This window comes from Centrocercus urophasianus, unplaced genomic scaffold (assembly GCF_019232065.1).
Source record: "Centrocercus urophasianus isolate 14NV4802_14NV808 unplaced genomic scaffold, USGS_Curo_1.0 seq_59, whole genome shotgun sequence".
In the NCBI taxonomy this organism is placed as follows: Eukaryota; Metazoa; Chordata; class Aves; order Galliformes; family Phasianidae; genus Centrocercus; species Centrocercus urophasianus.
The window spans coordinates 561,556-587,722 of NW_024885188.1; the positions used below are offsets into that span (position 1 = coordinate 561,556).

Consider the following 26,167-nt stretch of genomic DNA (forward strand, 5'->3'; position numbering starts at 1 on the left):
CCAGGTTATGCTGCTCAGGGTGGGCAGCAGACACAGATGGATGGAGATCTCTGCTGCCTCTTGCCATCTAATCTAATCTAATCTAATCTAATCTTGCATCTAGTGCTAAAGGCTCTGCAGCCAAGGACAGTGCTTGGCAGGAGCATGGGGTGCCTCTAATGTCACAAAGGGCACTTGAGTGCTGAACCAGATCTGACCCACAGGGCTTCAAAAAGTCTGTACTGAATCACGCTCCAGATAAGTCAACAAATATTTGTTGTCTGCTTGAACAAGTGCCACTGAGAAGGGAGCCCTGGGTCACTAGCAGATCACTGTGGGACTGTAAGCCTGTGTTCTTCAGCCCATGGAGAGCCCCAGACAACAAAAGAGCAGAGAGCAGCTCCTTGTGTGCATTGCTGACACCAGCTTTGAAAGAGGCCTGGATTCTGGCTCTGCCCTGAGCAGGCCTTTAGTTAGGTATGCTACTGTAGAGACAGCAGGACTGCTATCAAGTAAATTGAGAACTGAAGACTAACAGGAATGGAGAGGCACAATAGGAGAGCAAGGAAGTGGAGTGAGAGCAGTGCTCAAAAGACCACATTCAGCTGCTGCTCATGGCCATGGTTTCAGGAAAGCAATAGCCCCAACTCAAAGGCAGCAGAGAGAAAGAGCCCAGCCAGCATTGAGGGGCAGACCACAGGTGCACCAGGTCTGCTGCTCCATGTGGCAGATGGTTTCCTGGCTCCTTGAAACTCTCCCACATATGCGGGTTGCTCAAGAGGACAAGGGAGACATGGGAGCTGAGACAAAAGAATTTCTGCTGGCTTCTTCATTGTGTTCATCTGCACAGGAAGCCTGGTTCTGCAGGTACACAAGAGCATAGAATTATAGAATCATAGGATGTTTAGGGTTAGAAGAGACCTTAAAGGTAGTGTAGCTCAAACTACATCAGGTTACCCAGGGCCCCATCCAACCTGACCCCGAACTTCTCCAGGGGTGGGACATCCAGGCCTCTGGTTGTTTTTGTAGAGAGGGACAATCATCTCCCTCGTCCTGCTGGTCACCCCTCTGTTGATGCAGCCCACATGAGTTGGCCTTCAGGGCTACAAGCACACACTGCTGGCTCACATCCAGCTTTTCATCCACCAGAACTCTGGCAGACAGAAGTCCTTCTCAGTAGGGTTGCTCTCAGTGAAATCTCTCCATCTGCACATATCTCTACGTTTGCCCCAACCCAAGGCAACACATTGCATTTGAACTTTTTGAACTTTGTTAGGACCACAGAGTCCCAGTTTTCAAGTTGGACTTGTAATGACATGACTAGGTAAAAAAAGTGAACAGATAGGAAGCTAAGAATTTGAATATAAAAGTATTTAAATCTTAATCCAAGTATGAGGAAATAGTAATGAAAGTAAAAAGATTGTTCTAATAATTTTGGATACACCATGGAATTCCTCTGAATTTCCTCACTGTGTTTTTGAGCTCCTGGTTCCTCATGCTGTAGATGAGGGGGTTCACTGCTGGAGGCACCACTGAGTACAGAACTGCAACCAACAGGTCAAGAGATGGGGACGAAATGGAGTGGGGGTTTGAGATAGGCGAATATGAGAGTGCTGACAAAGAGCAAGACAGCCAGGTGAAAGGCATGTGGAGAAGGCTCTGTGCCGTCCCTGCTCTGAGGGCATCCTCAGCACGGCCCTGAAGATCTGCAGATAGGACAGCACAATGAAAACAAAGCACACGAAGATTAAACAAAGGCTAAAATCAATAATCCCAGCTTCCCTGAGATTGTCTGACTCTGAGCAGGAGGGCTTGAGGATCTGGGCGATTTCACAGAACTGGCATTGCTTTTACAGAATGGTATTGAGAATGTATTGGCTGTGTGCAACAGAGCATAAAGAAACCCACTGCCCCAGGCAGCTGCAGCCATGGTGGCAACAAGCTCTGTTGCCCAGCAGGGTGCTGTAGTGCAGGGGCTTGCAGATGGAAACGTAGTGGTCGTAGGCCATGACAGTGAGAAGGAAGTATTCTGCATCAAAAAAGAATAGTAAAAAAAAGACTTGTGCAGCACATCCAGCAAAGGAGATGTCCCTGGAGTCCCAAAGGGCATTGGCCATTGCTTTGGGGAGAGTGGTGGAGATGCAGCCCAGGTTCAGGAGGGCGAGGTTGAGGAGGAACAAGTGTATGGGGTGTGCACGTGGTGGTGGCAGGCTACGGCTGTGCTGATGAGGCTGTTGCCAGGAGGGCGGCCCGGCAGATGCCCAGCAAGAGCCAGAAGTGCAGGAGCTGCAGCTGCTGCGTGTCTGCAAGCACCAGGAGGAGAAACTCATTGATGGAGCTGCTGTTGGACAACTGCTGCTGCTGGGCTTGGAGACCTGTACTAGGAGGATAAGACAAAGAGGTGTTAGGATTGGATTTAGGAGAGTTAATCCCCAACCAGACCTGTTGGCACATGGAGCTGCCCAAGTATCTGAAGGGGAATTTTGAATCCCTGCACTGAATTAGTCAGATTCTATCCAGCTGCCCTGCGGGGATATTCCCTGCTTGTCAAAATGAGAAATGAAACTGACATATAGAATCACAGAATGGTTTGGGATGGAAGGGACCTTGGAGATCACCTTGTTCCAACCCCTCTGCTGCAGGCAGGGACACTTCCTTCTAGACCAGGCTGCTCACAGCCCCATCCAGCCTGGCCTGGAGTGCTTCCAGAGAGACGCATCTATAACCTCACTGGGCAACCTGCGCCAGTGTCTCACCACCCTCACAGGAAAGATTTTATTCCTAATATCTAGTTTAAGTCTAACTCACCCAGTTTAAAGCTATGTCCCCTTGTCCTGTCACTACGTGCTCTTATAAGAAGTCCCTCCTCAGGTTTCCTATAGGCCCCTTCAGGATCTGCAGCTCCCACATCTGTGAATGGCAGGAGGAGGAACTGGAAGGAGGAAGGTGTTGTTGGACATTTGTTTAGCTGGGGCCAGTTCAAGGAGAACAAGACAGGGTAGGCTTGGTGATGGAGCTACCATTGTACATTTCTACATAGTTTTCTGATGAAAATGATATATAAAGTTTAAACAGCTTTATCTGAAGAAAACTTTGCAAACCTTACAGCAACCCCCCCGCACAGAGCCTTAAACTTTTCAGGAGAACCTTTCTGCAGCTGTCTGACTTGATCTCTGGCTGGTGCTGAGAGTGCCATTGGGAACAGAGGCTGCTGCAGGTTTCAGAGGAGCCCTTCCTCTCACGCAGCAGAAAGGAAAGAGGAACGTGGGGGGAAACTCAGATTCACTCTGCTTATAACATCACTGAGTTTTTCTGTGCCATTTCTTTCAACTCATCCAACTGCAGAGAAGAGCTAAGGGGATTTTATTTGGTTTATTTTATTACAGCTGTCCCCATAACTCTCAGAAGAGGTGTTGGGTAGCTGAAAGCCATGCGGACTCCAAGGGAAATCCTATGGGTTCCAGGAGGCAAGCTGACTGTCCCCTGGTGAACAGTGAGGAGAGCAGTTCTGTCCATCCACCCTGTTCCCAGCTGTGCTGTGTCACACCTCTGTGAGCTGCAGGATGGTCACGCTCAGGTGTTACCTTGTTCTGGGTGCAGCAGAGACTCTGGGTCAATGTGCAGTGTAAAGAATCATCCTTTCCTCGAAATGTCTGAGCAGGACCTCAGCTCTTCCCTCCTAGCCAGGAATACAGAGGCCTCATTTCTGTCTGCACACAGAGAGCCATCCAGCAGCATCTACATGGCCTTAGCACTGAGGTGTGTCCTTTGTGGGTCACCTAGGCAACACAAAGATCTAGTGAGAAAGCTGCATACTTCTGGAGAGCAGCACGCAGCCCCGAAAGATGCCCCATAGACACTGCTGCATACCCTAAAGCTGGGGTGTCCCTGTATCCCAGCTCCTTACACTGCAGTATCAGGAGGACACTTGGTCATTGTTCCTTCAGGCACCACCGCACAGCAGGACCACTGGGCTGGTGTCTGAATGATGACCAAATCCTCCCCTCCTCCCCTACTGCTTTAGTCGGTCCAAAGTGGATCACAGTGACATGCCACAGGGTTCCTGTCAAGGGAAGAGGGGCACACACAGACAGAGTGTGGGAGCTTCTCTTCTGGGCTCTGGCTGCTGTGCTGGTGATGCTTGCCTGAGACCCTATGGCTTGGGGGAGTGGGACAGACCAGGGAAGAGCTGCTCCAGAGAAAGCATCTGCATGGCAGGGCGCAGCCAGGAGGTGCCAGAATCCCCCTCCCATGGCAGTTCCTTCCCACAGCCTGTGCATCTCTGCTGCCTGCAGCTGTCCCTGATGGGAGCTGCTTCTCTGTCCCCACATTTCCTTCCTACCTGTGCTCACAGATCCTACCCTGCACTGCCTGGAGCAGGGAATCACTGACTTGGAGCAGGATCTCCTCCTTTGTGATGGAAAAATGATGGGAACACTCCCAGAAGATCCTATAAGCAGTGGGATATGCTAACTTCAGGTGATCTCTCAACGTATGGCATCTGCCTTGCCTTCAGCCAGACTTACTGTGTGAAGAGCACTGAGGAGTTCTTCCACACAGCCTTTAACACCTCTTTCCTTCCCTGCTCTCCCTGTGCCAGCTGCAGGCCAGTCCCCAGCTCTTGGTGCAGAAGAGCTGCTCCTGGACATAGCTGTCTATCTGCAGCACTGCTGTTTGCCAGCAGCTCCCTGCTTCTCAGACAGCACAGCCCAGCTCAGCAGCAGAGGTACAGCCCGATGCATCACTTTCTATGCCCCAAACCAACCTCCCTGGAGATGTCCCTGAGGCTCCAGGGCTCACAGCTCCTGTAAAGCAGCAGGGCCCCTCCTGGAGATCTCACTTTGAAGCAAGCTGAAGGAATCGTTACCGACTCTCTCTAGCACTGCACAGACTCCCGCTGCAGGAATTGCCCTCCCAGTGTGTGCTGGTGGTATGCAGGAGGTGCAGTGTTCCCCTCTGGAATCCCTTACCCATTGTCAGGCAGCACGCCAGGGCAATGTCAGGCAGCAATCTCTTCCCTGTGCAGCACAGGGATCTGCCTGATTCATTGTGGGCATCTCTGCTCTCATCAGTAGTTTGGAGCTGGAGAGGGATTCAGCTGCCCCTGCTGTGTACCTCACAGACACACAGGAGCTGGATTCCTCTTGCCTCAGCTCAGTGTGCACAGAATGAATGTTACCTTCTTGTCTGAGCTGCTGTGCTAATTAATAGGCTGCTATGCAGAATGTTAACTCCATCCCAGTCAAACCCCATACAGTTGTGTTTGGTCAGAGTAGATGTGGCTGACCTGATCTGAGTGCAGGGAAGTGGGGAAAGAACAAAGGGCAGTGAGCAAATGAAATTGAAAAGATAGAAAAGGAAAATTCTTACTTTCTTAAGGGGAATAAATCACCATGAATGCAGACCAGCACTGTGTCTAGAGAAATTACTGATCACTGTGACCCTATTATCACCTTACTGTTGCTTAGAGCAGACCGTGGTGCTGGAGACCTCCACTGCACCCCTTTGTCTAGAGTCTTAGCGAAGAGGTTAGAGAATGTAACACCTAGCATCAGCCCCTGGGAAGCAAAGCAAGAATGTCCATCTGGACCTTGTGATATCAGTCATAACACTCTGAGCCTTGATATTTGGTCATTTTCAATCAGTCTCACCTGCCATTTATCTAATTTATGTTGTGTCAGCTGACTAGGAGAATGCCTAAGGAATGGTGACTGGCCCTTCAGACACTTGCTTTTGCAGGTCTTAAAGATGTGACTGACATTTGCATGCTTCCAGTCTTTGGGGAACTTTCCCACTCTCTATGACTTTGCAAAGAACATTGAGAGTGGCTTAACAGCAATGTCTTCCAGCTCTACTGCGGGGTGCTCCTCCTCCCAGCTCCTCCTGCCAGCGCGAACTGCCGAGCAATCTGCCAGTCTCTGCATGAGACCCTGTGCACACAGCGTGAAATAACCCCTGCATCAGCATGGGAGGGGATGGTGGCTGACTGGCCCTGCGCCTTGGCAGAGAAGGACCTTAAGGACCTTAAGGACCTTAAGGACCTTGGCATCCACACAGGCAACAAGCTGACCATGAAATAGCGATGTGCTGCTTCTGCAAAGAAGAATAACAGCCTCCTGGGGGAGCAGATGAAGGGAGGTGTTTGTTCTTCTCTGCTCAGCGCTGGTAAAGCAAATTCTGCTGAACTGTGACCAGTACAGAACTGGGCACTGCAATATGAAAAGGACGTGAATTTAGTGGGGCAAGTCCTGCAAAGGCCTTTGAATTGGACTGGGGCATCCTTTATGAGAAGGGAGGCTAAGAGAGCAGTTGCTGCTCAGCCTGGAGAAGAGAAGGCTCCAAGGGGAAGTATGTCAACGTATATAAACATCTGATGGGAGGACCTGGGGGGGAGCCAGGCTCCTCCCAGTTATGCTCAGCAACAGGTCAAAGGGCAGTGAGTTCCAGGTGAAACACATGAAGTCTCATGAGAGTTTTAGAAAAGCACTTGCTTACTGTGGATTGTTGATCACTACGGCTGGATGTCCAGATATGTTTTGGAGATGTACAAACACAGTCCTGGAAATTCTGCTCCAGCTGAAGATGCTCAGATAGGAAGCGGTTGGACTGGGCAGTGTCCAGAGGCATTTTCCAGTTCTAATTTGGTGTTTTGCTGTACACAACCTCACTGCATGTGACAAAACTCACACACATTTAGAAGCAATGTGGGCTGACATTGGCACAGCAGAAATCATCTGATGACCTTTCTAACCCTGCCAGTTAAGTATGGACAAACATATTTCCTCTTTCTTTTGTGTTCATAGGAATCCTGAATAAACTGCATGAGGTTGAATAACCCAGATTTTAGAATGACTCTGTTGGGAGGATAAGTAATACTGAGCGCTATCCTGACCTTTGTACAATCCTCTTTGATTTGTGTCCAGAAGGAGAAGAAATAGCTAGATAAGAAATTCAGATGACACGTAGATTGATCAGTGGATCAACAAATGAAAAGTTAAATGGATCATAACATCCAATATTTTCTCAGACTCCATAGCTGCAAAGCATTGTGTCACTGATAAGAGGGATTGCTGCTATAATTTCACCCTGATAAAACCCACTGTTGTGCTTTGTCAAAGGCAGCAACATAATTCAGGTCCATCATTCAGGTCCATCATTCAGGGCCATCATTCAGGTTCAGAATAGATATGATTAAACCTGACCCAACTACACAGCCTGTCCTAGCCCCACATGCTCACACTGAAGCACCTCTTGATAAATATATAGAAACCTTGCTACAACACAGGGTTAGCAGTTTTCCTGGTGACCCGTGGGACTATGCTCTGTAACCACTGAAACACCACAAAACAAAAGGACCTTAAATTTCTCCACTTCAGTCATACATGAAAATGAAATATACTCAACAGATGAATGGAGTTGAAATGTCTCTCACCAGAAACTACACTCCAAGTCAAACTGGAGGAGAAAATACAGATTGGCCCCTGGATAATTAGTGGGCTTGCTTAACACAGATCTACAGAGTTTAAAGTAATCGATTCTGATAGCCTCAAATAATACAATAGAGAAATAAATAAATAAAAGAACAGAACCAAATTCAAATTGCTGGTACAATTTTACCTCTACCAAATCTGTTCTTTGACAGGCTCGTATTCCTTGAGAACACGAAGCTGACCTGAGCCCGGTCTCTACAACTCAGCGTGCATCCAATCTTAATCTCTTCAGTGAGATCCTCTGTGTCAGTGAGCACCATGTCCAGTAATGCTTTTCCTCTGGACAGTTTGTCTAGTATCTGGATCAGGAACACTCTCAGTGCACTTCATGAGTCTTCTGGATTGCTTACAGCTTGCTGTGTTGTTTCCCAGCAGATATCTGGTGGCTGAAATCTCCCATCATGACAGCCTGCAAGCGAGATGTTTCCTATACCTGAAACAAGAAGGCCTTGACAGCAGGCTCCTCTATAGACCCCAACCAGCAGATGTCTATTATTGTTCTGGGTGAAAAAGCTTTTCCTGATCTCCAGGCTGAACATCTCCAGTTTCACACAATGGCCTTTGCCTGTCATCCTCCCACTGCACACTGTATTTCAGAGTTGGCTCAGTATTCTGCATGATGTCCTTGTAAGTACTGGTACGCTGCAATGAGATTCTCTTCAGCTTTCCCTTCTCCAGGATGGCCAAACTCATCTCCATCAGTCTCTCCTGATATGCCAAGTGCTCTAGCTTGGCCTTCATGACCTTTTGCTAAACTAGCTCCAGCTTGCTAATGTCATTCCTGTGTTGGGGATCTGTTGGACACAGAAATTTGTAGAATGCTCTATCTCCCTCTCCTGGCCATGCCCAAGGTTATCAGCACATGGCACTTCTGTCTTTAACAGTCAAGCCTGTTATCTTCAGAGTACTCATCCCCTAAGCTAAGCTGGAAGACAGAGATGGGGAGCAGAGTAAGCCCCCCACAATTCAGGAAGAAACAGTGACCTGATATTTGGACTGTCATCAGTCTATGGGACCAGATGGAATACACCGAAGGGTACTGAGGGAGCTGGCAGAAGTTATTTTTAAGCCACTTTCCATCATTTATAAACAGTCCTGATCAACTAGGGAGGTTCCAGATGATTGGAGCCTTGCCAGTGTTACTCTCATCTACAAGAGGCATCAGGAGGATCTGGGGAACTACAGGCTCTCAGCCTGGCCTGCTCTGATATGAGCAGATTATGGAGCAGATCATTTTGAGAGCAATCACATGGCACATGTGGGACAGCTGGGGGATCAGTCCTAGCCAACACAGATTCATTAAAGGCAGATCCTGCCTGATCAATCTCATTTCCTTCTATGACCAGGTGACAAGCCTGGTGGATGAGGGAAAGGCTGTTGACATAGTCTACCTAGACTTCAGCAAAGCCTTTGACACTGTCTCCCACACTATTCTCCTGGAGAAGCTGGCAGCCCATGGCTTGGACAGTGTACTCTTCACTGGATAAAAAAGTGGCTGGAAGGTTAGGCAGAAGAAAAGAATACTGATATTCCCCTGTACCTGCATTGCTAGTACTGCCTCTTACCCAGTGTACTTTGTATTCTTTTACGTATTTCCACCTGCCCTGGAGAAACAAACCATGTCAGAAGCTGAATTTCAAGTAACTATTCAGACATATGTACTTCCCATTTCTCTGCATATTTCCCCTCCCCTTACCCTTTATGGTACAGATATATCTCAAATACCCAGTTGCCTACTGGAACTGTTTAACCTTGTCTGCCTTCCCATCATCTTTATCATCATCCTTACTGCCAACTCTGTATTTGTATTGCTATTTATCATTTCCTATTTCTCAGTGTCAAGATTTCTTGTACAGTTATCCCTTGTGGAAGGTGAACCTCATTGGAGGCAGCTTGGTTTTGGCTTACAGTTTAAGAATGTGTTTTCCTGTTCTTTGTCTCTTCTACAGATAATAAAGATAATAATTAAAAAAAAAAAATCTTCTCTACCTGTGTGCAGCCAGTCCTCCAAGGGAAGAAAGTGTACATTTAAAATAGATCTAAACTGAGGGAAGGAGGAAAGAGCTTCCAGCCCTCTCACTGAGAGGAGATTCCGCTCCAGTGTCACATTGAGAATTCCTCCTTCCGTTTCAATGCGCTTTCACTTTTGGCTCAGGTATCATACAAAAATTCTGGGACACTTAAAAATAATTGAAAAAAGATGCAAGAAATGAATAGATTTGGGAAAATACGGGTAAAAAAAATGTCAGAAAATCTTAGCTCCTGCAACCAATAGCAGGAAAAGCACTTGTAGTAGCACAATGTTTATTTCCGATTACCAACCCTGTGCCATTATGGTACTGAACAGAATATGATGGTGACCCCAGGTATGCAATAGCTTTCTTCTACCTTTGGGTAGTAATGATTTCAGGAATTTTCTGCCATTTATAATGACCTAAACATATTTTTGTTATTGACCCAAAAAGTGAGGAATGAGAGTGTGACCCGAGACAGCCAGCACGGCTTCACCAGGGTAAGGTCGTGCTTGACCAATCTGGTGGCCTGCTGTGATGGAGTGACGGCATCAGTGGACAAGAGAAAGGCGATCAATGTCACTACCTGGACTTGAGCAAGGACTTTGACACGGTCCCCCACCACATCCTTATCTCCAAATTGGAGGGATGTGGATTTGATGGGTGGACCACCCGATGGATAAGGAATTGGTTGGAAGGCTGCAGACAGGGTGGTGATCAATGGCTCTGTGTCCAGGTGGAGGCTGGCAATGAGCAGCGTCCCCCAAGGCTCTGTCTTGGGACAGGTGCTCCTTTACATCTTCATCAATGACAGCAATGACAGAATTGAGTGCACCCTCAGCAATTTGCTGATGACACCAAGCTGAGTGGTGCGGTTGACACTGTAGAAGGAAGGGATGCCATGCAGAGGGACCTCGACAGGCTGGAAAGGTGGGCCTGGGTGAACCTGATGAAGTTCAACACAGCAAAGTGCAGAGTTTGGCACTTTGGCCAGAGGAATCTCAGGCATCCTTACAGACTGGAAGGAGCTCCTGGAGAGAAACCCTTCAGAGAAGGACCTGGAGATCCTGATGATCTGAAAACATGAGCCAGCAGTGTGCTTTGCAGCTCAGGAAGCAAATGAGATCCTGGGCTGGAGTTTCATGATCCTTGAGGTCCCTTCCAACCCTGGCCATTCTGTGATTCTGCAGAAGAGAAGGCACAGAGATCTGCTGCAGCTTGTCAACATTACATGCAAATCACTACAAAACATAGAGCAAAGATGTTCCAGTACCTCGTGGTGCACTTCATCACATCAGTGTGTCTCAGCTCCAAGTACGAGTGAAGAAAACTGTAGCTACATTTACACTTCACAGCTTTGAAGGTCTAGCAACAAATGTAGTGACCTCAATCTTGTGTGCATGTGGGCTTCTGTTTTTCCAGCTGCATTTGAGAATGAGAATTCAGCTTCTTCTTACAGAAATGTAAATTCTCAAAGGCACAATTTACCTTTATCTGCTATGGATTATGTCTAGGGAAAACTGTTATTATTGCTTCATATTTTTTCTGTTTCCTTGGAACAGGATAATGTGGATCTTGGTGACCTGATGTTTTCACTCTGCTACCTTCCAACAGCTGGTAGACTAAGTATTACAATAATAAAAGCAAGAAATTTAAAGGCAGTTGATATCACAGGAGCATCAGGTAAGAATTTATTTAATGCTCAGTGTGGATTGTCCCATTTCCCTCCCAAGTCACAGAACTCCAGTACTGTCAATTACCAGAATGTTATTTGAAAAGAAGCGACTTTACACTGCAAGCTCTTAAGTCACCTTAGGAATTTCTGAGAAATAAATAGTGTTCATTCTGGTTTAACCAACAGTTTAAAATAATCTCCTCTCTATAAGAGAACAACACTATTACTTCTAAAGCAACCATGATTCAAAACAGGAGTTGGTGAAGTTGGTTTCATATTAGAGACTGGATCATACAGCAGATGGCACAGAGGCAAACTGACCCTCGACAGTCTTCAAGAGACACCAAAGCAATTCTGCTGCTGTTGGCATATGGACAGAACAGTCAACCCAAACTCCTTTCAACAACAGTTTCAAAATTGGCTAATGAAAGCAAGAAAAACTAAATTAAATTAGATTTAGATTCATTTTTCATACTAGAACTCCAAAAAAGGATCTACAATGAGTTAACTTGCCTTTCCTTTCCTTGCCTTGCCTTTCTTTTTCACTGCATCCATAATTATAATTCTCTTGAGAAACATAAACTGCAATTTCTTACACTTGGAATTATATTTAACCAAACATCAATACTGTGTACAATGCTGTCATCTTCTGTCTGACCGATACATTTGTAAAAGTAACTACATTGCTGTAAATACACTGATACACAGGCTGATGTATAAAACAGCCACAGTTCAGTGGATAATTTAATGCTCTTTCAGAAGTCAGTACACAAAGAAAAACTTATTGAAGTGGAATTGTTCGTTATAGGATTTCAAACAGGTAAATCTTTCCAATGCCCACTGCCTCCCACTCATTCCGTGGTAATAAAGAAGCTCAAATTCCAGACGCAAGTGACTGCCAACTGCACACAAGAACACTGCCTTTACTTCCCATCTCTGTTTTCGTAAAAACAACAAAAGAAAACCAACATTGTTCTTATGATTCACACAGATCCCTACATGAAGGTTTCTCTAATGTGTGAAGGAAGGTGACTAAAGAAAAGAAAAACTTCCACCAAGAAGAATGCTCTTAACCCTGTTTACAATGAAGCCGCAGCCTTTGACGTCCCTCCAGAAAACACTGACCAAATTAACTTGTTGATAGCTGTGATGGATTATGACTGATGAGATACCTGTAGCTGCACAATGACATCATCTCAAAATCTAGTACAGTAGTTTGTAGTTTTGCATCCAGGAATGAAGTTATCCTTTTTCTCGCAACGTAAGGGTAATCAAATATTTTCTCATATTGAGTCAGGTGGAAGACTAAAATGTCTCATTGTCAGGCAGAATTTCCTTTCTAAATTTTAAAATGCAGATTTGCATCCATAACAAACATAACTAAGCTGCACGAGTTTACCAGAGCAGAAATAACTGAGCATACAATCAGCTCACACACCGATTTTCTGCTTATGAGCAGCTGCACTAACCCCTTGGACACATGCCTCAGTTTATAAAATTAGGCTCAGTTTACTTGTAACTAGTTACAGAAAACAAATAACATTTTACATTTCTCATACAACATTACAATAAATGCATCTAGAAACACAGTGTTTGCTACCACGGATAATATACTAAATCGTTTTGATTTGTGGAAAATTCAAAGAGCAAACCCTTGTAATTTGTACTTTATTACATTATACTTTATTATATATATCTAAAAAATCATGATTATTGCCTCTATGAAATATGCAAATGGTACAATTCGAAAGGTAATGTTGTATGAAAAGCATATTATGGAATTTTCACAGTGTGGGTCACAACAAGGTCACTGCAGTACGTCAAGTAGGCAACGATGCAGAAAGTCTGGGTCGTGACCACTGGAGTGAAATGCTCTCACATCCTCTGAAGCCCATTGCCCACTGGCATCCTCTTGCAGAGGTAAGAATTTTTTCTTGCTTTCCCATTGCTATAACTGTTAAAATCTTAGTATGTGGCATTAGAAATAGGATGAAATTTTACAAAAAAAACCAAGATCCACAAGTATACACTAAATCCTAGAAAAGTGCTCAGAAACACCAATACTGGTAACATGCAAATTAAGCCTGCTCCTTTCAATTTCATGGGAACAAAAAGTAATTACTGTATTTGATAAATACACAAAAGCCACATACATGGTACAGTGGATAAAGGTTTCAGATTTTATTTTGTTTGTTTGGGCTGGGGTTTTTCGGGTTGTTTTTGTTCTGTTTTTCAGACATAGGATTGGGTAACTTTCAATTATAATTGATGTAAAGAAGTGGGCTTCCTAAGGTTTACCAATACCTATTGTTTTACTGTATAAAAACCTAATCTCATCTCTTCCGTTACTTTACTATTGTAAGACTACATCATCTAGCAAATCTCAAGGAATGTCTAACTATCCTGAAAAAAAAAAAAAAAAAGGTTTAAGTTTCTCTGGAGATTTGAGGCATCAATAAGAAGCCACGCAATTAGAAAAAAATTTCAAGGTTCCTATGGTTTTTGTTTTGTTTCTTGTCTTCAGGGCCTATTCAGCAGAAATGTTATGCAGGTCTTCTGTGCTTGGACGGCTGTCGAAGGGGCTTCCTCACCCTTCTAACCTATTCAGCAGGAATTTGGCATTCCTCTGAACTCTTTCTTAGCCATATCCTCAGGGCTATTCCACAGAGTCCAGCGGGGTAAAGATGTCCTTTTAATCCCTCTGTTTAATCCTCTCCCTTCCCAATACAGGAAATGCTAATCTTGATTCATGAGACACAAAACTTCAGTGTTCTAACTAAATTGCTTCCTAAGAGTTCCCATGGTTCATTTTTATTGTTACTCTCACTGTTAAAGTTGGGCAATAATCCCAGCCAGGAGAAGCTGCTGTATTTACGGACAGTCACAACTGTCTGCTGAAAGAAAAGAAAGCAATATCTCGTTAAGCCGTGTGAAAGCCATAAGCACCTGCTATGCAGAGTCAGGCAGCTGACAGACACTTTCTGGAGTGTAGACTTGTTACTAGAATGCAACTAAGGAATTGGTTGCAAGCACCAGCAATAGGTTGTTCCATAAGTCAAATGTCACACAACAGGAAGATGCCACAAAATGGCAAAAATACCCCAGCCTTGTCTGTCTCCAAAATCAATTTCTGGTTCCTGGGGACAACAGAAGCACATTTTCAACAGGGAGACCTTCGATCACTCCCTGCCCATTGCAGCAGGGCAGCACTGTGCTTGTGATAGAATGGTGATCCCAGCAGACGTGGCTGTGAGGGAAGATAAAGCTACGTCTGGAGTCCAGGTTTTTCTGCCCTCATTGAAAAGTTAGCTGCTGGCCAAAGTGCCAACAACTGAAATACCCACCTGGGCATTTGGGAGTTGAGTTTAGAAAAACACTGAGCTCTCAGCTGTAACCAAACCCTGATAGGAACAGACCAAGGGAACACATGAGGAGCACTGTAACAGTTGGTATGTCCTAGAAAATGAGAAGTGTCTCTTAGCAGAAGTTGGCTACATCCTTAAATCAAACTTGTCTTCCCTCTTTGATAAGGTTTATTGCAGCCAGAGCCCACAATCAGGTTTTGACAGCTCTTCCCTTTTTTGCAGGCATCCTGTTTTTTTCATACATGCCTTGCTAACTTCTTTAGATTTCATTGCTGTGAATTGCTTCTCATGTCACTGAGCTAAAGAGAGACTAATTTTTTTTTTCCCTTCCCAGGAATCAAGTAGGGGAGGGCATCCAGCACCCCCAGGCTGTGCAGAGAAATGCATACACAGCATATCAGGTTGGTTCCTGAATCAGGATTAGGCTCATCGAGAGCTCTGGAACCTCTGTGGCCACAACCATAGGACCCTGAATACTGCTGAATAGAACCCTCAGTCTTCCACTGTGTGAGGAGCTATTGGTTTCCAGTAGTGCAATATTATCCACTTGTAGCATTAGTTCTGCACCTGACACTATTGCTGCTGATAGTTTTTTGCATGGTCATAAGCATTACCCAAATTCAATTCAAATGTTTTGCTCATTAGAATAACCCAGGTTTTACAAGCAACATGACAGCAGTGAAAACAACAGATATTGGAACCAGCTTCACATATGATTATTGTATTTGCAAAGGAAAAAAGAAGTGCAGTATTGTAAATGTAAAGCTATGTAAGTCATTTTTTCCCAAGAATGATTGTCAGCAGACTTTTTTGATGGTGAGCTGTATCTTTCATCCCCATGTCTCCTTTCAGCTTACGTGAAAACAAGACTAATTCACTCCTTTGCAGATATGTTTCAAATCCTTCAAAGCTGTAAGAAGTTCTGTTGGGTGAGAACAAGATACATACAGTGTTTGCAATGACAGTGTGTTCTTTTAGAAAGAAGATAAGGGTCTGTGTAGTGTGGAGACTGGGAGCCCTCGGTGTTATCAGATGATTTTCCAGTCACTGCTTCTTCACTGTGTCCATAACACTGTGAAGGGTTGGAAGAACCTCACAGGTGGCTTTCTTCCATCATACACACAAGCACACACACACATCATTTTAAGATGCCACTCCAAACCTACATAATGTCTGTGAAGACTATTATTTGTAGTAGAACCAACATTGACAGGGCTACCTTCAATGACTGCACATCGTAAATACTAATGAATTCTGACTACTTAAAAAAAAAATAAAAGCAAAGCACTGAATTCTTTCACATAATGAACTCTAGGTCCTGGAACAACAGTCCCCTGAATAAGTTTTGCTCATTATTTATCCATGCATAGGGTTAAGTCTTAATTTTTTCCTAGAGGGACTTTGAATCAAGTTTTTACATCAATATCTTTACCTTAAAAGGGCAAATGCAAATTATGTGTGTATTATACAATCCAGTTGCCTGCTAAACACAGGTAGGTAGCCCTTGTCTTTGTATATACTGTTTAGGCAAGTTTATGCATATGAACATTCTTTTGCATCTCGTATGGGTTAAATGCTCACCATTCATTTCAGTTTCTAATTGAGCTAAATGACACACGTGTGATTGTAAAAAAAAAAAAAAAAAAAAAAAAGAGAGAGAGAAAATATTTGAAATTCTTATTTAAAAAAAGTTTTATAACTTGTTATTTGAGGATCTTCCAGAAAGCCAGAATTGTTAACAGGTAAAAACACAGCCGAATGGTTGCAGATGATCTTGGATCTGTTCTAAATGTGTAGTATGGCTGTAAAGCAGAAGTCTTAAAAGTATAGCTGTTATAAAAAATAATAATAAAATCTCATGCTATGCTATGAAGAATCTAGCTATCACATACAAGGACGCTCCTGGCAAACTCAACAACTCTCCAAAGCCTGCTCAAGCAAAATTCCAGATTGATAACAGGTCCTGTCCAGTACAAAAAAATACGAAGTAGCCCTAGCCAGTGCATTTCAGTTACATGTTCAAGTGAAGCCTTATGTCAGCAGACCGTGATACAACGCAGTGCTCCTAACTGTTCATGCATGATCTTCACTTCAGGCAAAATTCTGCACCCTTTACTCAGGCACAGCTCCCAGGAGCCAACATGGGGAGAGAAGCACAAAGGAGGAGGACCTTTTCCTTGCAAGTGGAGATCTTTGATTTCCTGGACAGATCAGCATAGATGCAATCCCACTTGGGACACAAAGCAGGCAGCTGCATGCTTTCCCTCTGTAATTGCTCTTACCGGGGCAATGTTGTGAACTAGCTTCTGTAAGAATGAAGAGACCTATGCAGCTGGTTCATTTTGCCTCCATGGAACAGAGCAGAAATCTTTCTCAGATTTGCCTCAAGTGACTCAAAAGGGCATCAGCAGAAAAGTAGTGTCATTATAATGTTAATGTTTTTTATTTTATTATCATACTCAGTTCATTTAATGCTCAAGGGGCTGGCATCAAGAAAATGATTTTGAAAACAGTTTGAAATATTTCAATTACAAAGAAAAGAAAAATCTTATTTTTTATTTTTTAAATTTTCCTAATTCTTGCTCTCTGACTCATGACTTACAAGCTGTCACACAGGCTATGGCATTGCTTTGTGCTTTATAAAAGTACCTGTCTTTTCATAGCAGTGCATAAGTGGAACAGTAGTTGTTTTCTGTGCTCCTCCCTCTTCACCTTTTGACTCAACTTGATCTATGCTACTCCCTAGACCTTCAGTATTCCCATGCCATGGTTCTGGTGAGCAATATTGGACATAACAGCGCATCTACTGCTACAACACCAGTCGGAAACGCAGTACTGTGATCCCACTACTGATCACTCTCTTCTTTTCTGAACTATAATCCCCAGTGGTGAATTAGTAGAACAGCTCATAAGAATAACTCCAAGCCTCCAACCTTCATTTGTTTTATTTCCTGTGAAGACATAGTTATGCTATATCACAAGTATTAGTAAAACAAAAAGGGAAATCCCCTAGAAATGCATCTCAGCGAGATTTTAATCCCACTTTACTCATTCACAATATTCTATTAAACTCTTAGTTTTTCATAAGAAGCCACAACTTCAGATAGAGTTCTTATGAAAAAAAGTGAGAGCGTTCCAAGGTTCTGATACTGAAGCAGACGATAACGGGCTGCCGTGTGAAATTCCAGGGCTAAGACAATCACAAGCACAACCCTTCTGCAGCTGAATGTTGAAATTCCTTTATTTTCGCTGATGTCACAAGGTATTAAAAGCATTTGAGGGTTTTGTGTGTCATTTTCCCCTGTAATGAATCCTGGCCATCTACCAACCATACATGAATCACAACCTGCAGAAGCAGGGACTAGAAGAAAAAAAAGCAAGCATAAAGAAAAGATCCACCTCCCATACTATTCCTGCAGTCAGCACACCTCAGCGTTCCATACCAGCTGACACACAAGACAGCAAACATGTTACACAGGCGGGCAATGCAGCTACAAGTAGCAGAATTAGTGCAATAAGCAAAGGACACCAGAAAAAGAATGAAAAGAAAGATTACCTGAGTTTAACCTATTTTTGGTTTGAGGAGTAGTTGATATGTTTTCTCACTTTTTAAACTCCAACCATTATACAAAGCTGTATCAACACTTAGCACCTAAAGGCAAATTCACAATTTTATCACCTGGCAATGTTAGAGCATTAAGGGGACTTATTTGCTATTAAAAAGTAGTAATAAAACTCCTAAAAGCTCTCTTTATTCTCTTCTAGTCTAAAAAGAACAAATGATAAAGGGAAAGGGAGAAAGAGGACTGGAAATTTACTTGAAGAATCTTTTTGACCCACTTAGAAATCTATAATATTAAATTACTGCTAATGCATTTTGGGTTTATCTGAACAGAAAGAACTAAAAAAAAAAAAAAGAATCGCACAGTAGGTGACTCAGCATGAAGTGTTATCAATAAAATGTTTTCTTGCCCTGAGAACAATGCATTTAAAAATATTTACATCTCAGTATCAATCGAGAAAACAACGGCTTCCTTGTTCCAAAAGAAAAAAAAGCACATACAGAAGGTAATCCACCACATTGTAGAATTTAACATAAGCCTCCATGCTGAGGAAAATAGGAGCAGGGCAGACTCTGCAACAACTTCACTTTGATACTTGCTGTAAGTACTGGAAAGCCTTGATTGCAACCATAATTCTGTTCTGAAGTGACAGCCTTATGATTCACGAATCAAGCTATGCAAGGTGCGAATTACTCTGTAAGAGCACAGCACACTCAGCTGAGCTGCTTTAGAGTCACCATCCAATACAGCGAGTTGTGCAAGGAACTCCGGCTGAAGTCCTCCAGAGTCCCAAAAGGACCTGGCCTCCTTGCAGGGCCATGAAATGCACCGGTCCAGATGGCAGAAAGAGACATTGCTCAGGAAAGGTGTCACCAGGACCTACTGCACTGCTGGCTCAGCACAGCACACGTGGTACTGAAGGGAAGGTGACATGAGAACTTGTAAGCAGCCAGGTTGGTTGTCTTGTCTGGATTTTCAGTTAGTCTTTCCAATGCTCACTTAGACATTGTCAAACTGGACTGTTTTACTCAGTTGCATGCAGGCCAGCTGTCATTTTTAACGCCCCTTGCAAAGGTGTGTGAAGAGAGCTGTGTTGTTCTCATATTTCAAAATCACTAGTGACATGCTTTGCTTCTACTGGCAAATGCCCAAAGGATGGTTAGAAATAGTTTCCTGAATGGCATTTTACCTGGGAATAAAATAGCAAAGGTTTATTCACCTCTCTTTTTGAAATAGTTCTTCTCCAGAATACCTGGTATTTGTTGGACTTCATCAGATACTGAGTGTAGAGGCACTTGGGAATAGGGAGGCCCGGGCTCCTTGCTATATAATAAATACATCTCAACGGGAAATAAAAAAGCTTCAGAAAAAGTCAATGAGAAAGGACATCTCAGTGAGAAGCTTTTTGTCTAAATTAGAAGACATGGGGTATGAATGGAGCTCTCCCACATATATACTCCATTGAGTAATTTGTTAGTGGGAAGAGGACGGCAGATTGCTTCCGACAAGTGTTTTCTGAGAACAAGAGGAAGGAGCATCTCACTGAGCACAGCAGGTTGTGAAAAGACAGTTGCTATAATTCTTAATTTTTTTTATCAATTTCACCTCAGGTGAACTTTCTGATCCACTGAAAATATTTGCTTTCTAAATTGATTTTCCTGTGAAACTCAGTCTTGTAGTAAAGTTTGATAGAATGTAGCTGGATGGAAAAAATGATGTTTTAAAATGTATCTGCATAGATTTTGCACCCTTATCCTGGCACTCTTAAACACACTCCTCCCATTCTTGAATTTGACTGGAACTTGACACAGGAAATGAAGATCAGAAGTGGGATTACTCTTCTACCTTCACTGCCTCACTTATCTCATGAGGCTAGTGCTATGCTCTCCCCTACTTAACTAGATATTAGATATTCAGTGCTTTCTGAATAAGGATTGAGCAGAGCATTTTGTTTTGAGAAAAAAATAATGCGTCTGTAGATAAGAGTCTTTACCAGCTGTGTTTGTGCCAACTCCTATGTTGCACATACATGTGCAATTAACCCCCCCCCCAACACGCCCCAAATGAAGGATGGTAGAGGACATAAAAGGTAACTTTTACTTTTTTACTTTGAAAGAACTCCTAACAAATGTTCGTATCTGAGCTAGCTGCTGCACAGACCAGTGCCCAGAGCCTATGTGCACACAATTCTGAGTCCGTAGGGAGATATGCAAGACAAAGAAAGTGTACATTTCTACAAAGGAACTGGAAGAATCTGCAGAATTCAGTGTAGATATCTGCCGTAAGGAAAAATGATGCAAGTCTGAGGTGACTCATGAATGAGGTGGTGGAGAAGGGAAGTGGAGAGCAAGGTTGTCCATGCAGTTACTTTTCCAGACCTCCTTAGGAGACAGCCTGGGAAAACTATAAAATGAAGAAAGCTTCAATCACTTCTTAGATTAACAAAAAAAGTAATTAAAAAAACCTTAAATGTGATTAACTCTTTTTTTTTTTTTTTAATTATCCTAGGAAGTTTTCTCTTCATCTACAACCTTGAAACCGTAATAATTAACTGGACAAGTCTGGATAACTTGAAGGAAATGCTTATTAGGTCTTTCTGCACTGTAATGAGCCCCACTGCATGTTTGCGGAGTCCGTTAACTTCAGATACTGAGAGGAGGCTGATGTAACCACACAACGAAGGAAATGCTGAAGTGTCTTTGAGTATCAACTGGCTCCCATGGGGGCCATTACTGACAAAAGCTCCTGAAGGTCTTTTTTGAGCAGGTAATTAGAGATCATGATTACAAGTAGGCAAAGACCCCATGCAATGACTTTAATGTTGAGAAGAGCCCTCGGCTGATGTGATGAGACAGAATGGCTTAGCCATAGCTCCAGATCTTGGGAAGGGAGGTCCTCACATAAGGTCCAGAGCTCCTCCATGGTCAGTGGGGAGTATGGTCTGTAATGTTCTGTGAAGGAGAATGATATGACACCTCCTGGTCACCCTATGGGGTTGCAAGGCCCCAGTGTCATGACAGCATGTCCCCTCACGAGCCTCGGTAGTAGACACTACTACCATAGCCAAGTGGACAAAGACCTTGGTTCTGTAGGAGCCTTGTGGCCTTGCCAATGCTGTTTGCCATCTCCAGCAGAGGCTGTTCACCTAGAGTGCCCTCCATGTGCTCAGGAGTGCAGAGGGATGCACTGTCCTGCAGCCAGCAGCAGAGGCCAGGAATGGCGCTGCCTGCTGAGCACGGGCAGGAACGCCCCAGGGAGAAGGGCAGCAGGGCACTGGGTTTGCTGTGCTCCTCCGAGGGACAGAGCTGTCACAGGAGTGCTGCAGCTCAACGGAACAGACAGCACAGCGCTCGCAGGCCCCGTCGTGATGTCGCTGTCCTCGTGGTCGCTCTGAGGATCAATGTGGTCTCCACTGCCAAGCTTTGGACCGAGCTCTCCGCGTCACTGGCCAAAGGCGCCAGGGCTGCAACAGGAAGAAACAGAGCAGGGATGAAACAACCAGCAGGGGAAATCTGCAGACCCACGCCAGCGCCATGTGTTTCTGTTCTAGGTGAGGCAGGACAAATGGATCTGGTGAAGCTGCTGATCAAGAAAACTCCAAATGCATTAGAAGCACAAAATCATCTCTCTTTAAGGATTTCATGGTTCTATGATTTTTTTATTACTTTTTTTTTCTAAACAAATTCCCTTATGCTGATTTCCTCAAGTACAAGGACCACCCGTAGCCGGATCTTTTCTTTAATGAGCAGATCTCAAAACTTAATTCTGAAAACCTTTAGTTGAAGAGCTGAAACATAGCCATCAGTGACAAGGTCATTTTTGATTAAAAAGACAGGCATTTATTTGCATGCAGTGCTAAATGTTTCTCACAGCTCGCTGGGATTCTGTAGAAACTCAATCAGATCTAGAAGAGTTTAGCCTTTTTAACTTTGAGATATGCTGTAGGGATTTTTTTTAGAGCATAGAAATTTCATTAACACGAGCAAATAGAAAAAAATACATTTTTACGAATGTAGACCACACATGTGAACATTATTTTGCTGTATCTTTCTGTGCATCATGTTTTCCTCTATGTGTCCAGAAATATTTTCGTGTACATGATGCTGGTATTCTAACAAGTTACTTTCAGAGCAACATGCTCTTCTGCCAGGTTTTAAGGATCGTATATGTTCACGTAAGTAATGCTGAGTCCCTCACTAATGCAATAAAATAAAGAACAATAGAAGAGCTGCTGGAATGCCCTGCGAGGCCTGAGGTGATTATGCAGTGAGCACAGAACTGCTCAGAATCCTGAAAACTCACACCCAAATCCTTCCATCCTTCCTCCTCTCTCAGTACCTCTCAGTAGGTACTTTGATCATGGCAATATCCTTGCAACAACAAATCAAGCTGGTGTGTCTTTTCTAACTCATTCTTTTTAAATGATTTGCCCTTTTGCCTCACATTTCCCTTGTGCTGGGGGTGAAATGCTACTTCTCCTTGTTGCATGATGTCAGCATCACATTGGGGGAGAACTGGGATGAAACCTGGGTCTGGTTCTGAGAAAAGATACTGCTTCATCAGGTAGAGTAACAGGAAGCTGCTCTTGGATGCACCGATGAAGTAACAACTCACAAACCTTCTCATTTTTTTCTTTTTTATGTAGGCTCACTTTGTCCTCTCCCTCTGTAATCAGAATGATATACCGTATGCTCCGAGTTTTTCATAAATTCTGTTTAGAATGATTTCTCTCAGCTTCTAAGAAACTGTGTAGAATTTCATTTTAAGAGTACATCTCATCTACTGGGTAACCCAAAAACTGATCATTCCAACACTAAGGAGAAATGAATCAGACAAATTCAAAAGCGCTAAAATTCTTACTTCTCTGCAAATAGTACCAAGTAGCTGTATACTTACCCACTGGATTCAGAGATTTGGTTCCTTCCTTTTTTCCTATACAGAGCACGACTTTTGACTTTTTTTTGCAACAATTTTTATGCTGTTTATCAAATCATTCTATTCCATTTGAAGGCAATCCTGAATTTGTTTCTCAGCACCCTCCGTGGTGAAATGGTGGCCTATCAGCCACCTTAGGCTGAAGATGATAGGTGAGATTAAATTCTTAAATTTCAGTCAAAGCTTTATTTTCATGGAGAGAAAAGTCATTAGACAAAGACCTGATTCATACCTTCTCGCCTGCCTTTTCCTAACATGGCATCTGAGCAGCTAAGGTTCCTGCAGTTTTTGGAAACTAGAAATGGAGCAATGTAACTGACACATTTCTAAAGGTCTTCACTGAACATTTGATAGGATTGAAGAATCACAGGAAGCAAGAGGGGAGACGATACATTCCCTGTTTCCGGAAGTAAAGTTATATGCAAAAAAATCAACTCTTGTCTGCATCAGTAGGGAACAATTCGATTTCTGATTATAAAAGCATTTTTTTCCTTTTTTTTTTTGTTCTTTTTTTTTTTCCCCTTGAGATTTGGATAGATGCACTAACTCAAACGAACCACCTTAGAACTGCCGGTGTTTTTTGGTGTCATGGGTTATCTTTAAATAGAAGCCCGTGACGGGGGGGGCACAGCCCCGGGAAGAAGAGGGAAAAAGGGTACGAATGGTTTGTCGCCAGCCATCCGGCCCTGGGCTGCGTGCGCTCTAGGAGAGGGGGAAGGGCAGAGAGCTGGCACGACGGCAGCGATCTGAGGAAGGGTAATTCACTGAATCTAACTAAATCAAACAAAACGAGAGAGACAGGACTCAAAAAGTGAGAGTCAAATCGCGATAGTGCGATGAAAGCACGCGCTTTCTCTGCAGCGAGCTGAGACATTGAGCCGGGCCGGACAGAGAGGGGCAGACCTCTGGGTCCCGACCTCAGCTCCCCCCCACCTTCTCTGCCCTCCACGTCCTCCGGGGATGCCGCCCCCTCCCTTCCCATCAGGACACTCAAAGAGTCCACAAAAGGCAGCAAAATGAACCAGAACATTCACTCGTTAACTCCCGCTGGTCCACGTGATGTTCTGATGTGGAACACTGACAACAACAAACAAATCACGAAACCACAACATCTGGGTTGGCAGAGAGCACAGTGCTTCTAAGAAGGAACTGATAAGTACTGATCAGTCTGCGAACGCAAATCATTTTGTAGGCCTCAAACATTGCAGCTTTTTAGTAGATACGCACTTTGAGAGTAATGATTAACATGGTTCTGTGGGAATCAAATGTTGTTTCCGCATTAGAATTGGATAATATATATATTTTTTTATCTCATGATTTCTGCTATCATAGTTCTTTTTGGGAGTCCTGATTTGCAGAATCAAACTCTCTAACCCACATAAGGTTAAAGAGCAGACATGTTTATTTCAGCGCTGCGCCACACGCCGGGTGCCAGGGGGATCGCTCCTCCTAGCTTGCACACCACAGAGTGGGGTCTCGATACATTCCTTAGCCAAGCCATACATATTCATTAGAATATGCCTGGGCTGACAAAACGGTTAGACTAAGCAATAAATCTCCCTTGGGTTAGCAAAAGGTTAAACAAAGCGACGCTACTTGTGACCTCTTTTGAGTTAACATAATCAGGCGATGTTATGGACCCCTTACATCTTGTATTCTTACATCTTGTGTTCTTTAGCTTACCATCTCAGTCCTTCTAATTAACTTGGGGAAGATCTCTGATAGTTTACATCACTTATCCTCTAGATGAACCTTCCCAGGAACGCATGCTCTGTATGTAGGTATATGTGTGTATATTTTGTCACACACACTGCAAAAATATCCTGCATGAGAGCAAACCAGCAAATAAGTGATGGCCTGCCCGAGGAAGCACTTGGAGAGACATCGGAAGGCCTGGCATCATCCCTTTCCCCACCCTCCCCCCTGCTGTAAGCCTTCTGATAAGATTGTGAACCTGGAATACCCAGCCAGTGGGGAAACAGGGGAGGGCATGCAGTTGTGAGGTGCAGGTCCATCCTATGTTCCATCAGTCCCATGCAGACCATCACCAGGTGTTGTATGTGATCTGACAGCAACACTGGAACACTTGATGGCATTTTGCTCCTTCTGGTGATCCTGAAGGCTCACAGACTCACGGGGAGAAATACAGATGTTTCAAGGGTACCAGGAGGGGAAGGATTGCTCTCCAGGGCAATATACAGGCTGTATTTCTATCCTGGGTCAACACTTCCACCTGTACTGGGGCACATCCTGGCCGCCTGTACCACACCTTCTGGTCTGCGGTGCGTAACGATATCAGGCACCAAAGGAGGTGTCCTGATCTGCCACAGGGACACGATGGGGGTCCCTTTAGCAATAAAGATCGGAGTGTTGACCACAATATCAGTAGGCCATGTACCTGTTACTAGAGGGACTACTGAGCCTCCCACCTCCAATAGTCTCCCCCAAGGTGCAAGTAGGCCACACCACTTGGGTCCTACCTGCACCTTCTAGGGCCATTTCATTTTATGGGTACCCAGCTCTAAATTCTCAGGGGCAGGGAGCAGAAGATTATTTTCGTTACCAACCTGGGGTCTTACCTGATGATCAGTGCCCGTAATTTGGATCCTAAGCGGGGTGGCCCATGTCGTCTGCAACATTCTCAGGGCACTGGGTCTGCCATCTCGAGGTCTTTCATTCAGGTCCCGCAGGGTTTCATACAGTCTTTTCGTCCACCCCTGCAGGGACTGGGAGTCTGTCTTCAGGGCAGCCTTAAGAATACCATTATAACGTTTGATGAGGCCTGCCCCCGTTGGATTATACAGCAGGTGGAATCGCCATTCGATGTTATTTTCTTCTGCCCAGCGCTGTATCGTTGCACTATAAAATGAGTCCGTTGGTCGCTCTCGATGACTTGAGGTGTCCCGTAGGCAGACATCAGTTTAGTGAGTGCCTTGACGGTATATGCCTGGTTTGCTCTCGGTACTGGATAGGCCTGCAGTAAAAACCTGCTGCAGACACCGCTGAGGCACTCGCACTGCACGGCCGTCATCTTCTTCCCGTGCTGCCGGACCGCTCTTTGCAGGGCTGCACTGAGTTCCTGCTGCCGCCGCCAGAACCGCAGCTCCTGTGCTGACGGGCGGCGGAGCGGGCGCGCGGCGACAGGCAT

At 44.2% G+C, this 26,167-nt stretch overlaps 1 pseudogene; it reads right to left on the reverse strand.

The window, feature by feature from the left end:
• Positions 1-1,404: 1,404 nt before the first annotated feature.
• LOC122169844 lies at positions 1,405-26,167 on the reverse strand (annotated as a pseudogene).